The sequence below is a fragment of the Crotalus tigris genome, unplaced genomic scaffold, assembly GCF_016545835.1.
Source record: "Crotalus tigris isolate CLP2741 ecotype Arizona unplaced genomic scaffold, ASM1654583v1 scf7180000018455.1436977, whole genome shotgun sequence".
Taxonomy (NCBI): domain Eukaryota; kingdom Metazoa; phylum Chordata; class Lepidosauria; order Squamata; family Viperidae; genus Crotalus; species Crotalus tigris.
Window position 1 is genome coordinate 1,250,086 of NW_024097011.1, and position 15,705 is coordinate 1,265,790.

A 15,705-nucleotide genomic window follows, 5' to 3' on the forward strand; every position below is an offset into this window, starting at 1 on the left:
TGTATTTTACCGGGAAACATAGATAGGGCAGGCCAGAAAAGTCAGTGACCTCCTACGCATACCCAAGCACTCCAAATTTGTTGGTGGTGTCCATTTGGCTCTATATGTTCATGGTGACCTAACCCTAAACCTAAGTGGAATTTTCCTTCAATAAGATTTTCCAATGTATTTTACCTGGAAACATTGATAGGGCGGGCTTGAAAAGTCCGTGCCTTCCTAAGCATACGCTAGCACTCCGAATTTCTTGGTGGTATCCATTTTATGCTCTGAGTTCATGGTTTCCTAACCCTAACCCTATGTGGAATTGTCCTCCAAATGGATTTTCCCATGGATTTTAGCAGGAAACATACGTAGGGCAGGGTAGAAAACTCTGTGCCCTCCTAAGCATACCCAACCACTACGAATTTCTTGGTGGTGTCCATTTTGCTCTATGAGTTCATGGTGACATAACCCTAACCCTAAGGGGAATTTTCCTCCAATGGGATTTTTCTATGTATTTTACCAGGAAACAAAGGTAGGGCTGGCTAGAAAAGTCATTGCACTCCTAACCATTCCTAAGCACTTTGTCTTTGTTAGTGGTGCCCATTTTGCTCTATGAGTTCATGGTGACCTAAACCTAACCCTAATTGGAATTTTCCTCCAATGGGATTTTCCCATGTATTTTACCAGGAAACCTATATACGGTAGGCAAGAAAATCAGTGCCGTCCTAAAAATACCCAAGTACTCCAAATTTGTTGGTGGTGTCCATTTTGCTCTATGAGTTCATGGTGTCCTAACCCTAAATCTAAGTGGAATTTTCCTCATATGGTATTTTCCTATGTATTTTACCAGGAAACATAGATAGGGGAGGCTAGAAAAGTCAGTGCCCTTCTAACCATACCCAAGCACTCTGAACTTGTTGGCGATGCCCATTTTGCTCTATGAGTTCATGGTGTCCTAACCCTAACCCTAAGTGGAATTTTCCTCCAATGGGATTTTCCCATGTATTTTACCAGGAAACATAGATAGGGCTTGCTAGAAAATTCAGTGCCCTCCTAACTATACTCAAAGACTCCAAATTTGTTGGTCGTGTCCATTTTGCTCTATGGGTTCATCGTGATCTAACCCTAGCCCAAAGTGGAATTTTTCTCCAATGGTATTTTCCCATGTATTTTACCAGGAAACATAGGTAGGGCGTGCTAGAAAAATCTGTGCCCTCCTAACTTCAACCAGGCACTCCAAATTTGTTGGTGGTGTCCCTTTTGCTCTTTGAGTTCATGGTGACCTAACACTAACCTAAGCGGAATTTTCCTCCAAAGGGATTTTCCCATGTATTTTACCAGGAAACATAGATAGGGCAGGGTTGAAAAGTCTGTGCCCTCCTAAGCATACCCAAGCACTACGAATTTGTATGTGGTGTCCATTTTCTTTTATGAGTTCATGGTGTCCTAACTTTAATCCTAAGTGGAATTTTCCTCCAAAGGGATTTTCCCATGTATTTTACCAGGAAAGATAGATAGGGCTGGCAAGAAAAGTCAGTGCCCTGCTAACCATACCCAAGCACTTCGTATTTGTTGGTGGTGTCCATTTTCCTCTATGAGTTCATGGTGACCTATCCCTAACCCTAAGTGGAATTTTCCTCCAATGGGTTTTCCCTGTATTTTACCAGGAAACTTATATAGGGCAAGGCTAGAAAAGTCAGTGCCCTCCTAAACACACCCAAGCACTCAAAATTTGTTGGTGGTTTCCATTTTGGTCTATGCATGCATGGTGACCTAACCCTAACCCTAAGTGGAATTTTCCTCCTTTGGGATGTTCCAATGTATTTTACATGGAAACATTGATAGGGCCGGCTAGAAAAGTCAGTGCCCTGCTAATCATACCCAAGCACTTCGTATTTGTTGGTGGTGTCCATTTTCCTCTATGAGTTCATTGTGACCTATCCCTAACCCTAAGTGGAATTTTCCTCTAATGGGTTTTCCCATGTATTTTACCAGGAAACTTATACAGGGCAGGCTAGTATATTCAGTGCCTTCTAACCATACTCAAGCAATCTGAATTTGTTGGTGGTGTCCATTTTGTTGTATGTGTTCATGGTGTCCTAACCCTAACCCTAAGTGGAATTTTCTTCCAATAGGATTTTCCAATGTATTTTACCAGGAAACCTAGATAAGGCAGGCTAGAAAAGTATGTGTCCTCTTAAGCAGACCCGAGCACTCCGAATTTGTTGGTGGTATCCATTTTGCTCTAGGATTTCATGGTTTACTAATCCTATCCTAATGTGGAATTTTCCTCCAACATGATTTTCCCATGTATTTTACCAGGAAACATAGATAGGGCAGGCTAGAAAAGTAAGTACTCTCCTAAACATACCCAAGCACTACAAATTTGTTGGTGGTGTCCATTTTGCTCTATGAGTTCATGATGACCTAACCCTAACCCTACGTCAAATTTTACTCATATGGGCGTTTCCCATGTATTTTACCAAGAAACATAGATAGGGAAGGCTGGAAAAGTGAGTGACCTACTAAGGATAACCAAGTACTCTGAATTTGTTTGTGGTGTCCATTTGGATCTATGAGTTCATGGTGACATAACCCTAACCGTAAGTGGAATTTTCCTCAATGGGATTTTCCCATGTATTTTACCAGGAAACATTGATAGGGCAGGATAGAAAAGTCAGTGCCCTCCTAATCATACCAAAGCACTCAAAATTTGTTGGTGGTATCCACTTTGGTCTATGAGTTCATGGTGTCCTAACCCTAACCCTAAGTGGAATTTTCCTCATATGGGATTTTCCCATGTATTTTACCGGGAAACATAGATAGGGCAGGCCAGAAAAGTCAGTGACCCTACGCATACCCAAGCACTCCAATTTGTTGGTGGTGTCCATTTGGCTCTATATGTTCATGGTGACCTAACCCTAACCTAAGTGGAATTTTCCTTCAATACGATTTTCCAATGTATTTTACCTGGAAACATTGATAGGGCGGGCTTGAAAAGTCCGTGCCTTCCTAAGCATACGCTAGCACTCCGAATTTCTTGGTGGTATCCATTTTATGCTCTGAGTTCATGGTTTCCTAACCCTAACCCTATGTGGAATTGTCCTCCAAATGGATTTTCCCATGGATTTTAGCAGGAAACATACGTAGGGCAGGGTAGAAAACTCTGTGCCCTCCTAAGCATACCCAACCACTACGAATTTCTTGGTGGTGTCCATTTTGCTCTATGAGTTCATGGTGACATAACCCTAACCCTAAGTGGAATTTTCCTCATATGGCATTTTCCCATGTATTTTACCAGGAAAAATAGATAGGGCAGGCCAGAAAAGTCAGTGACCTCCTACGCATACCCAAGCACTCCGAATTTGTTGGTGGTGTCCATTTGGCTCTATGAGTTCATCGGGACCTAACCATAACCCTAAGTCAAATTTTCCTTCAATGGGATTTTCCTATGTATTTTACCTGGAAACATTGATAGGGCCGGCTAGAAAAGTCTGTCCCCTACTAAGCATACCCAAGCACTACGAATTTGTTGCTGGTGTCCATTTGGCTTTATGAGTTCATGGTGACCTAACCCTAACCCTATGTGGAATTTTCCTCCAATGGGATTTTCCCATGTATTTTACCAGGAAACATAGATAGGGCCGGCTGGAAAAGTCCGTTCCCTCCTAACTATACCCAAGCACTCCAAATTTATTGGTGGTATCCATTTTGCTCTCTGAGTTCATCGTGTCCAAACCCTAACCCTAAGTGTAATTTTCCTCCAATGGGATTTTCCCATGTATTTTAGCTGGAGATAAAAGTCAGTGCCCTGCTAACCATACCCAAGCACTTTGTATTTGTCTTTCGTGTCCATTTTCCGCTATGAGTTCATGGTGTCCTAAACCTAACTTAAGTGGAATTTTCCTCTAATGGGTTTTCCCATGTATTTTACCAGGAAACTTATACAGGGCAGGCTAGTATATTCAGTGCCTTCTAACCATACTCAAGCAATCTGAATTTGTTGGTGGTGTCCATTTTGTTGTATGTGTTCATGGTGTCCTAACCCTAACCCTAAGTGGAATTTTCTTCCAATAGGATTTTCCAATGTATTTTACCAGGAAACCTAGATAAGGCAGGCTAGAAAAGTATGTGTCCTCTTAAGCAGACCCGAGCACTCCGAATTTGTTGGTGGTATCCATTTTGCTCTAGGATTTCATGGTTTACTAATCCTATCCTAATGTGGAATTTTCCTCCAACATGATTTTCCCATGTATTTTACCAGGAAACATAGATAGGGCAGGCTAGAAAAGTAAGTACTCTCCTAAACATACCCAAGCACTACAAATTTGTTGGTGGTGTCCATTTTGCTCTATGAGTTCATGATGACCTAACCCTAACCCTACGTCAAATTTTACTCATATGGGCGTTTCCCATGTATTTTACCAAGAAACATAGATAGGGAAGGCTGGAAAAGTGAGTGACCTACTAAGGATAACCAAGTACTCTGAATTTGTTTGTGGTGTCCATTTGGATCTATGAGTACATGGTGACATAACCCTAACCGTAAGTGGAATTTTCCTCATATGGGATTTTCCCATGTATTTTACCAGGAAACATTGATAGGGCAGGATAGAAAAGTCAGTGCCCTCCTAATCATACCAAAGCACTCAAAATTTGTTGGTGGTATCCACTTTGGTCTATGAGTTCATGGTGTCCTAACCCTAACCCTAAGTGGAATTTTCCTCATATGGGATTTTCCCATGTATTTTACCGGGAAACATAGATAGGGCAGGCCAGAAAAGTCAGTGACCTCCTACGCATACCCAAGCACTCCAAATTTGTTGGTGGTGTCCATTTGGCTCTATATGTTCATGGTGACCTAACCCTAAACCTAAGTGGAATTTTCCTTCAATAAGATTTTCCAATGTATTTTACCTGGAAACATTGATAGGGCGGGCTTGAAAAGTCCGTGCCTTCCTAAGCATACGCTAGCACTCCGAATTTCTTGGTGGTATCCATTTTATGCTCTGAGTTCATGGTTTCCTAACCCTAACCCTATGTGGAATTGTCCTCCAAATGGATTTTCCCATGGATTTTAGCAGGAAACATACGTAGGGCAGGGTAGAAAACTCTGTGCCCTCCTAAGCATACCCAACCACTACGAATTTCTTGGTGGTGTCCATTTTGCTCTATGAGTTCATGGTGACATAACCCTAACCCTAAGTGGAATTTTCCTCATATGGCATTTTCCCATGTATTTTACCAGGAAAAATAGATAGGGCAGGCCAGAAAAGTCAGTGACCTCCTACGCATACCCAAGCACTCCGAATTTGTTGGTGGTGTCCATTTGGCTCTATGAGTTCATCGGGACCTAACCATAACCCTAAGTCAAATTTTCCTTCAATGGGATTTTCCTATGTATTTTACCTGGAAACATTGATAGGGCCGGCTAGAAAAGTCTGTCCCCTACTAAGCATACCCAAGCACTACGAATTTGTTGCTGGTGTCCATTTGGCTTTATGAGTTCATGGTGACCTAACCCTAACCCTATGTGGAATTTTCCTCCAATGGGATTTTCCCATGTATTTTACCAGGAAACATAGATAGGGCCGGCTGGAAAAGTCCGTTCCCTCCTAACTATACCCAAGCACTCCAAATTTATTGGTGGTATCCATTTTGCTCTCTGAGTTCATCGTGTCCAAACCCTAACCCTAAGTGTAATTTTCCTCCAATGGGATTTTCCCATGTATTTTAGCTGGAGATAAAAGTCAGTGCCCTGCTAACCATACCCAAGCACTTTGTATTTGTCTTTCGTGTCCATTTTCCGCTATGAGTTCATGGTGTCCTAAACCTAACTTAAGTGGAATTTTCCTCCAATGGGATTCTCCCTCGTATTTTACAAGGAAAAATAGATAGGGCAGGGTAGAAAAGTCTGTGCCCTCCTAAGCATACCCAACCACTACGAATTTGTTGGTGGTGTCCATTTTGTTCTATGAGTTAATGGTGTCCTAACCCTAACCCTAAGTGGAATTTTCCTTCAATAAGATTTTCCCATGTATTTTACCTGGAAACATTGATAGGGCAGGGTAGAAAAGTCTGTGCCCTCCTAAGCATACCCAACCACTACGAATTTGTTGGTGGTGTCCATTTTGTTCTATGAGTTAATGGTGTCCTAACCCTAACCCTAAGTGGAATTTTTCTCCAATGGGATTTTCCCATGTATTTTACCAGGAAACATTGATAGGGCTTCCTACAACCGTCAGTGCCTTCCTAACCATACTCAAGGACTCCAAATTTGTTGGTGGTGTAAATTTTGCTCTATGGGTTTATGGTGATCTAACCCTAACCCTAAGTGAAACTTTCCTCCAATGGGATTTTCCCATGTATTTTACCAGGAAACAAAAATAGGGCAGGCTAGAAAAGTCTGTGCCCTCCAAACCACACGCAGGAACTCCAAATTTGTTGGTGGTGTCCATTTTATTCTCTGAGTTCATGGTTTCCTAACCCTAAGTGGAATTTTCCTGCAATGGGATTTTCCCATGTATTTTACTTTGAAAAATAAATAGGGTTGGCTAGAAAAATCAGTGCCCTGCTAACCATACCCAAGCACTCAAAATTTGTTGGTGGTGTCCATTTTGCTTTTTGAGTACATGGTGACCTAACCCTAACCTAAATGGAATTTTCCTCCAATTGGATTTTCCTATGTATTTTAGCAGGAAACATTGATAGGGCATGCTAGTAAATTCACTGCCCTACTAACCATACCCAAGCACTCCAAATTATTTGGTGGTATCCATTTTGCTTTCTGAGTTCATGGTGACCTAACCCTAACCCTAAGTGGAATTTTCCTCTAAAGGGATTTTCCCATGTATTTTACCAGGAAACATTGATAGGGAGGGCTAGAAAAATCAGTTCCCTCTTAACCATACCCAAGTACTCCAAATTTGTTGGTGGTGTCCGTTTTGCTCTGTGAGTTCATGGTGTCCTAACCCTAACCCTAAGTGGAATTTTCCTCATATGGGATTTTCCCTTGTTTTTTACCAGGAAAAATAGATAGGGCAGGCCAGAAAAGTCAGTGACCTCCTACGCATACCCAAGCACTCCAAATTTGTTGGTGGTGTCCATTTGGCTCTATCAGTTCATGGGGACATAACCAAAACCCTAAGTGGAATTTTCCTTCAATAAGATTTTCCCATGTATTTTACCTGGAAACATTGATAGGGCCGGCTAGAAAAGTCCGTGCCTTCCTAAGCATACCCTAGCACTCCGAATTTCTTGGTGGTATCCATTTTATTCTCTGAGTTCATGGTTTCCTAACCCTAACCCTAAGTGGAATTGTCCTCCAAATGGATTTTCCCGTGGATTTTACCAGGAAACATACGTAGGGCAGGGTAGAAAAGTTTGTGCCCTCCTAAGCATACCCAACCACTACGAATTTCTTGGTGGTGTCCATTTTGTTCTATGAGTTCATGGTGTCCTAACCCTAACCCTAAGTGGAATTTTTCTCCAATGGGATTTTCCCATGTATTTTACCAGGAAACATTGATAGGGCTTCCTAGAACAGTCAGTGCCTTCCTAACCATACTCAAGGACTCCAAATTTGTTGGTGGTGTAAATTTTGCTCTATGGGTTTATGGTGATCTAACCCTAACCCTAAGTGAAACTTTCCTCCAATGGGATTTTCCCATGTATTTTACCAGGAAACATTGATAGGGCTTCCTAGAACAGTCAGTGCCTTCCTAACCATACTCAAGGACTCCAAATTTGTTGGTGGTGTAAATTTTGCTCTATGGGTTTATGGTGATCTAACCCTAACCCTAAGTGAAACTTTCCTCCAATGGGATTTTCCCATGTATTTTACCAGGAAACAAAAATAGGGCAGGCTAGAAAAGTCTGTGCCCTCCAAACCACACGCAGGAACTCCAAATTTGTTGGTGGTGTCCATTTTATTCTCTGAGTTCATGGTTTCCTAACCCTAACCCTAAGTGGAATTTTCCTCCAATGGGATTTTCCCATGTATTTTACTTTGAAAAATAAATAGGGTTGGCTAGAAAAATCAGTGCCCTGCTAACCATACCCAAGCACTCAAAATTTGTTGGTGATGTCCATTTTGCTTTTTGCGTACATGGTGACCTAACCCTAACCTAAATGTAATTTTCCTCCAATGGGATTTTTCTATGTATTTTAGCAGGAAACATTGATAGGGCATGCTAGTAAATTCACTGCCCTAGTAACCACACCCAAGCACTCCGAATTTTTTGGTGGTATCCATTTTGCTTTCTGAGTTCATGGTGACCTAACCCTAACCCTAAGTGGAATTTTCCTCTAAAGGGATTTTCCCATGTATTTTACCAGGAAACATTGATAGGGAGGGCTAGAAAAATCAGTGCCCTGCTAACCACACCCAAGCACTCAAAATTTGTTGGTGGTGTCCATTTTGCTTTTTGAGTACATGGTGACCTAACCCAACCCTAAATGGAATTTTCCTTCAATGGGATTTTCCTATGTATTTTAGCAGGAAACTTTGATAAGGCATGCTAGTAAATTCACTGCCCTACTAACCATACCCAAGCACTCCGAATTATTTGGTGGTATCCATTTTGCTCTCTGAGTTCATGGTGACCTAACCCTAACCCTAAGTGGAATTTTCCTAATATGGGATTTTCCCATGTATTTTACCAGGAAACATTGATAGGGAAGGCTAGAAAAATCAGTGCCCTCCTAACTATACCCAAGTACTCCAAAGTTGTTGGTGGTGTCCGTTTTGCTCTGTGAATTCATGGTGACCTAACCCTAACCCTAAGTGGAATTTTCCTAATATGGGATTTCCCCATGTATTTTACCAGGAAAGATAGATAGGGCAGGCTAGAAAAATCAGTGCCCTCCTAATCACACCCAAGCACTCCGAATTTGTTTGTGGTGTCCATTTTGCTCTATGAGTTCATGGTGACCTAACCCTAACCCTAAGTGGAATTTTCCTCCAATGGGATTTTCCCAAAAATTTTACCATGAAACATAGATAGGGCAGGCTAGTAAATTCAGTGCCATCCCAACCCCACCCAAGCACTCCGAATTCGTTGGAGATGTCCATTTTGCTCTATGAGTTCATGGTGACCTAAACGTAACCCTAAGGGGAATTTTCCTAATATGGGATTTTCCCACGTATTTTACCAGGAAACATAGATAAGGCAGGTTAGAAAAGTCAGTGCCCTCCTAAGCATACCCAAGCAGTAGAAATTTGGTGGTAATCTCATTTTTGCTCTATGAGTTCATGGTGACCTAACCCTAACCCTAAGTAAAATTTTCCTCCAATTGGATTTTCCCATGTATTTTACCTTGAAAAATATATAGGGTTGGCTAGAAAAATCAGTGCCCTGCTAACCATACCCAATCACTCAAAATTTGTTGGTGGTGTCCATTTTGCTCTATGAGTACATGGTGTCCTAACCCTAACCTAAGTGGAATTTTCTTCCAAAGTTATTTTCCATGTATTTTACCAGGTAACATAGATAGGGCAGGGTAGAAAATTCGGTGCCCTCCTAAGCATACCCAAGCACTCCAAATTTTTTGGTGATGTTGATATTGCTCTATGAGTTCATGGTGACCTAACCCTAACCCTAAGTGGACTTTTTCTCCCAAAGGATTTTCCCCTGTATTTTATCAGGAAACATAGATAGGGCTGGCTAGAAAAGTAAGTGCCCTCCTAACCATACCCAAGCACTGTGAATGTATTGGCGATGTCCATTTTGCTCTATCAGTTCATGGTGACCTAACCCTAACCCTAAATGGAATTTTCCTACAATGGGATTTTCCCATGTATTTTACTAGGAAACTTAGATAGGTCAGGATAGAAAAATCAGTTCCCTCCTAATCATACCCAAGCACTCCGAATTGGTTGGTGGTATCAATTTTGCTCTGTGAGTTATTGGTTTCCTAACCCTAGCCCTAACTGGAATTTTCCTCCAATGGAATATTCCCATGTATTTTACCAGGAAACATAGATAGGGCAGGCTAGAAAATTCCGTGCCCTCCTAAGCATACCCAAGCACTACGAATTTGTTAGTGGTGTCCATTTTATTCTATGTGTTCATGGTGACCTAACCCTAACCCTAAGTGGAATTCACCTCTAATGGGATTTTCCCATGTATTTTACCAGGAAACATAGATAAGGCAGGGTAGAATAGTCAGTTCCCTCCTAAGCATACCCAAGTAGTAGAAATTTGTTGGTAATCTCCATTTTGCTCTATGAGTTCATGGTGTCCTAGCCCTAACCCTAAGTGGAATTTTCCTCCAAGGGGATTTTCCCATGTATTTTACCAGGAAACATAGATAGGGCAGGGAAGAAAATTCGGTGCCCTCCTAAGCATACCCAAGCACTACAAATTTGTTGGCAATGTTCATTTTGCTTTATGAGTTCATGGTATCGTAACGCTAACTCTAAGTGGAATTTTCCTCCAAAGGGATTTTCCCATGTATTTTACCAGGAAAGATAGATAGGGCAGGCTAGAAAAATCCGTGCCCTCCTAATCATACGCAAGCACTCCATATTTTCTGGTGATGTTGATTTTGCTCTATGAGTTTATGGTGACCTAACCCTAACCCTAAGTGGAATTTTTTTCCTAAAGGATTTTCCCATGTATTTTGTCAGGAAACATTGATAGGGCTGACTAGAAAAGTATGTGCCCTCCTAACCATACCCAAGCACTGTGAATGTGTTGGCGATGTCCATTTTGCTCTATGAGTTCATGGTGACCTAACCCTAACCCTAAGTGGAATTTTCCTCCAATGGGATTTTCCCATATATTTTACCAGGAAACATAGATAGGGCAGGCTAGTAAATTCAGTATCATCCTAACCCCACCCAAGCACTCCAAATTCGTTGGCTATGTCCATTTTGCTCTATGAGTTCAGGGTCTCCTAACCCTAAACATAAGTGGAATTTTCCTCCAATGGGATTTTCCCATGTCTTTTACCAGGAAAGATAGATAGGGCAGGTTAGAAAAATCAGGGCCCTCCTAATCATACCCAAGCACTCCAAATTTGTTGGTGGTGTTGATTTTGCTTTAGGAGTTCATGGTGACCTATCCCTAACCCTAAGTGGAATTTTTTTTCCCAAAGGATTTTCCCATGTATTTTATCAGGAAACATAGATAGGGCTGGCTAGAAACGTAAGTGCCCTCCTAACCATATCCAAGCACTGTGAATGTATTGGCAATGTCCATTTTGCTCTATGAGTTCATGGTGACCTAACCCTAACCCTAAGTGGAATTTTCCTCCAATGGGATTTTCCCACGTATTTTACCAGGAAACATAGATAAGGCAGGGTAGAATAGTCAGTGCCCTCCTAAGCATACCCAAGTAGTAGAAATTTGTTGGTAATCTCCATTTTGCTCTATGAGTTCATGGTGTCCTAGCCCAAACCCTAAGTGGAATTTTCCTCCAATGGGATTTTCCCATGTATTTTACCATGAAAGATAGATAGGGCAGGGTAGAAAAATCAGTGCCCTCCTAATCATACCCAAGCACTCCAAATTTGTTGGTGGTTTCCATTTTGCTCTATGAGTTTTTGGTGACCTAACCCTAACCCTAAGTGCAACTTTCCTCCAATGGGATTTTACCATGGATTTTACCAGGAAACATAGATAGGGCATGCAAGAAAAGTCAGTAGCCGCATAAGCATACCCAAGAACTCCGAATTTGTTGGTGGTTTCCATTTTTCTCTTTGAGTTCATGGTGACCTAACCATAACCCTAAGTGGAATTTATTTCCCAAGGGATTTTCTCATGTATTTTATCAGGAAACATAGATAGGGCTGGCTAGAAAAATAAGTGTCCTCCTAACCATACCCAAGCAATGTGAATATGTTGGCGATCTCCATTTTGCTCTATGAGTTCATGGTGTCCTAACCCCAAGTGGAATTTTCCTCCAATAGGATTTTCCCATGTATTTTACCGGGAAACATAGATAGGTCAGGATAGCAAATTCACTGCTCTCTTAACCATATCTAAGCACGCTGAACTTGCTCTATGAGTTGTATCACCAGTTTATTGTGACCTAAGCATAACCCTGAATGGAATTTTCCTCCAATGGGATTTTCCCATGTATCTCACCAGGAAACATAGATAGGGCAGGCTATAAAAGTCAGTGCTCTCCTAAAAATACCCAAGGACTCAGAATTTCTTCGTCGTGTCCATTTTGCTCTATAAGTTCACAGTGACCTAACCCTAACCCTAAGTGGAATTTAACTCCAATTGGATTTTCCCATGTATCTTACCAGGAAACATAGATAGGGCAGAGTAGAAAATTCCGTGCCCTCCTAAGCATACCGAAGCACTACGAATTTGTTGGTGGTGTCCATTTTGCTCTATGAGTACATGGTGACCTAACCCTAACCTAAGTGGAATTTTTATCCAATGGTATTTTCCCTTGTATTTTAGAGGGAAACATAGATAGGTCATGCTAGTAAATTCAGTGTCCTTCTAACCATACCCAAGCACTCTGAATTTTTTGGCGATGTTCATTTTGCTCTGTGAGTTCATGGTGTCCTAACTCTAACCCTAAGTGGAATTTTCCTAATATGGGATTTTCCCATGTATTTTACCAGGAAACATAGATAAGGCATCGTAGAAAAGTAAGTGCCCTCCTAAGCATACTCAAGCACTACAAAATTGTTGGCAATGTCCATTTTGCTCTATGAGTTTACGGTGTCCTAACCCTAACCCTTAAGTGGAATTTTCCTCCAATGGGATTTTCCCATGTATTTTACCAGGAAACAAAGATAGGGCAGGCTAGAAAAGTCAGTGCCCTCCTAAACATACTCAAGTACTCCAAATTTGTTGGTGGTGTCCATTTTGCTCTATGAGTTCATGGTCACCTAACCCTAACCTAAGAGGAATTTTCCTCCAATGGGATTTTCCCTTGTATTTTAGAGGGAAACATAGATAGGGCATGCTAGTAAATTCAGTGCCATCTTAACCCCACCCAAGCACTCCAAATTCGTTGGCTATGTCCATTTTGCTCTATGAGTTCAGGGTCTCCTAACCCTAAACATAAGTGGAATTTTCCTCCAATGGGATTTTCCCATGTGTTTTACCAGGAAACATAGATAGGGTAGGCTAGAAAAGTCCGTGCCCTCCTAACCATACCCAAGCACTCGAAATTTGTTGCTGGTGTCTTTTTGGCTCTATGAGTTCACGGTGACCTAACCCTAACCCTAAGTTGAATATTCCTCCAAATGGATTTTCCCATGTATTTTACCAGGAGACATAGATTGGGCAGGTAAAAAAAGTAAGTGCCCTCCTAACCATACCCAAGGACACCAAATTTGTTGCTGGTGTCCATTTTGCTCTATGAGTTCAAGGTGACCTAACCCTAACCCAAGTGGAATTTTCCTCCAATGGGATTTTCCCATATATTTTGCCAGGAAACATAGATAGGGCAGGAAATCAAAGTAAGTGCCCTCCTAACCATACCCAAGGACACCAAATTTGTTGGTGGTGTCCATTTTGCTCTCTGAGATCACAGTGACCTAACCCTAACCTTAAGTGGAATTTTCCTCCAATGGGATTTTCCCTTGTATTTTAACAGGAAACATAGATAGGGCAGGCTGGAAAAGTCAGTGCCCTCCTAACCATACCCAAGCACTCCAAATTTGTTGGTGGTGTCCATTTTGCTCTATGAGTTCATGGTCACCTAACACTAACCCTAAGTATAAGTTTCCTCCAATGGGATTTTCCCATGTATTTTACCAGGAAACATAGATAGGGCAGGCTAGAAAAGTCAGTGCACTCCTAAGCATACCCAAGCACTCCGAATTTTTGGGCAATGTCCAATTTGCTCTATGAGTTCAATGGTGTCCTTACCCTAGCCCTAAGTGGAATATTCCTCCAATGGGATTTTCCCATGTGTTTTGCCAGGAAACATAGTTTGGGCAGTTAAAAAAAGTAAGTGCCCTCCTAACCATACCCAAGGACACCAAATTTGTTGCTGGTGTCCATTTTGCTCTATGAGTTCACGGTGACCTAACCCTAACCCAAGTGGAATTTTTCTCCAATGGGATTTTCCCATATATTTTACCAGGAAACATAGATAGGGCAGGAAATCAAAGTAAGTGCCCTCCTAACCATACCCAAGGACACCAAATTTGTTGGTGGTGTCCATTTTGCTGTATGAGTTCATGGCCAGCTAACACTAACACTAAGTATATGTTTCCTCCAATGGGATTTTCCCATGTATTTTACCAGGAAACATAGATAGGGCAGGCTAGAAAAGTCAGTGCGCTCCTAAGCATACCCAAGAACTCTGAATTTTTGGGCAATGTCCAATTTGTTCTATGAGTTCATGGTGTCCTTACCCTAGCCCTAAGTGGAATATTCCTCCAATGGGATTTTCCCATGTGTTTTGCCAGGAAACATAGATATGGTAGGCAAGAAAAGTAAGTGCCCTCCTAACCATATCCAAGTACTCCAAATTTGTTGTTGCTGTCTTTTTTGCTCTATGAGTTAACGGTGACCTAACACTAGCCCTAAGTGGAATTTTCCTCCAATGGGATTTTCCATTGTACTTTAACAGGAAACATAGATAGGGCAGGCTGGAAAAGTCAGTGCCCTCCTAACCATACCCAAGCACTCCAAATTTGTTGGTGGTGTCCATTTTGCTCTATGAGTTCATGGTCACCTAACACTAACCCTAAGTATAAGTTTCCTCCAATGGGATTTTCCCATGTATTTTACCAGGAAACATAGATAGGGCAGGCTAGAAAAGTCAGTGCACTCCTAAGCATACCCAAGCACTCCGAATTTTTGGGCAATGTCCAATTTGCTCTATGAGTTCAATGGTGTCCTTACCCTAGCCCTAAGTGGAATATTCCTCCAATGGGATTTTCCCATGTGTTTTGCCAGGAAACATAGTTTGGGCAGTTAAAAAAAGTAAGTGCCCTCCTAACCATACCCAAGGACACCAAATTTGTTGCTGGTGTCCATTTTGCTCTATGAGTTCACGGTGACCTAACCCTAACCCAAGTGGAATTTTTCTCCAATGGGATTTTCCCATATATTTTACCAGGAAACATAGATAGGGCAGGAAATCAAAGTAAGTGCCCTCCTAACCATACCCAAGGACACCAAATTTGTTGGTGGTGTCCATTTTGCTGTATGAGTTCATGGCCAGCTAACACTAACACTAAGTATATGTTTCCTCCAATGGGATTTTCCCATGTATTTTACCAGGAAACATAGATAGGGCAGGCTAGAAAAGTCAGTGCGCTCCTAAGCATACCCAAGAACTCTGAATTTTTGGGCAATGTCCAATTTGTTCTATGAGTTCATGGTGTCCTTACCCTAGCCCTAAGTGGAATATTCCTCCAATGGGATTTTCCCATGTGTTTTGCCAGGAAACATAGATATGGTAGGCAAGAAAAGTAAGTGCCCTCCTAACCATATCCAAGTACTCCAAATTTGTTGTTGCTGTCTTTTTTGCTCTATGAGTTAACGGTGACCTAACACTAGCCCTAAGTGGAATTTTCCTCCAATGGGATTTTCCATTGTACTTTAACAGGAAACATAGATAGGGCAGGCTGGAAAAGTCAGAGACCTCCTAACCATATTCACGCACTCCAAATTTGTTGGTGGTGTAGAATTTGCTCTATGATTTCATGATTTCCTAACCCTAACCCTAAGTAGAATTTTCCTCCAATGGGATTTTCCCATATATTTTACCAGGAAACATAGATAGGGCAGGAAA